Raw genomic sequence first — 1,102 nt, forward strand, 5'->3', positions numbered from 1 at the left:
TTTGGCAATCAATCGCACTCGCCTTGGCTGGCGAGAGCGCGGCTGGGGTGTCGCAGAGGACCCGTCCTCTTTGTCCCCCTAAGTTCAGACTCCGGAGCCCTCCGGCGTCGGAGCGCTTGGCCTTTCCCCCCCACCCTGCACATTCCGTTCGTCAGGCTCGACGCCATCCCCCCGCCGGGGAGCGCGGCCTGGCGTCCGTCTGTGTCGTGGCAGTGGGGCCAGCACGGCTGTCACCGGTCCCAGAATGGCTGTCGGTGGTTCACACTGTGTGTGTGTGCCAACCCTCCTGGTCTCTGGGACACGGAGCTGCCACGAAGTGTTGAGCCTCCAGTGGGGGGTCTGCCTAAGCTCTGCACGTCCGCATTGGGTCCGTCTCTCGGTTGGCTGGCAGTGGAAAGAGTGAAGGGAGCCGCGGAGGTCCGGTGCTGGTGCGCCGCCGGCCTGACCGTGGAGCTCGCCGGTTTGACACGCTGACCCGACTCGATGGTTGATCGATTGAGAGTGCTGGGAGCTGCAGGCCGCCCGCTGCTGCAGCCGCCCGTCTCGTGGTTCGTCCTCGGCCTTAAGTGGCCGGCGGGGCGTCTGATCCTGTCTCCCCTGCTGGCGCCGAGTGCCTGGCCGAGGGAGGAGGTTTTCGTCGAACGCTGTGACTTGGACGGTCGCACGCGCGTGGATCGCTGGCTCTTGGCTCTCCCGTTCAGTCCGCACGTTTTCCGCTCCGTCCTGCCACCGGTCTCGGGAGGTACGGAGGGGTTGGCGGGCGTGGTGTGTGCTCCGTCACCGTGCAGGCACACCTACCACGCCGTCGGCCGACCCCCGCACGGTCCTCCTGGCCATCGGGAGGACGGCGGAACGTCGGGCTGTCGGGGGCCAAGTCGCCAGAAGGCCACCGCTGTGTCTTCCGTACCCTGTCACCGTCGGCGTGCCTTCCTCAACTCGTCCGGCTCGGGGCCGCTGGGTTCAGGAGCGGCGTCGCCCGCCGGCCCCACTGAAGGCCGTGCCGTTCCGCGGCTGGCGATCGATGTGCGTGGCGTGCCTGCGCGACCGTTCGCCACTTGAGCCTCGGCACTCCTCTCTCCCTCTCTCTGACCGTCGGGCAGTC

Source organism: Chiloscyllium punctatum, unplaced genomic scaffold (genome assembly GCF_047496795.1).
Source record: "Chiloscyllium punctatum isolate Juve2018m unplaced genomic scaffold, sChiPun1.3 scaffold_1647, whole genome shotgun sequence".
Taxonomy (NCBI): Eukaryota; Metazoa; Chordata; class Chondrichthyes; order Orectolobiformes; family Hemiscylliidae; genus Chiloscyllium; species Chiloscyllium punctatum.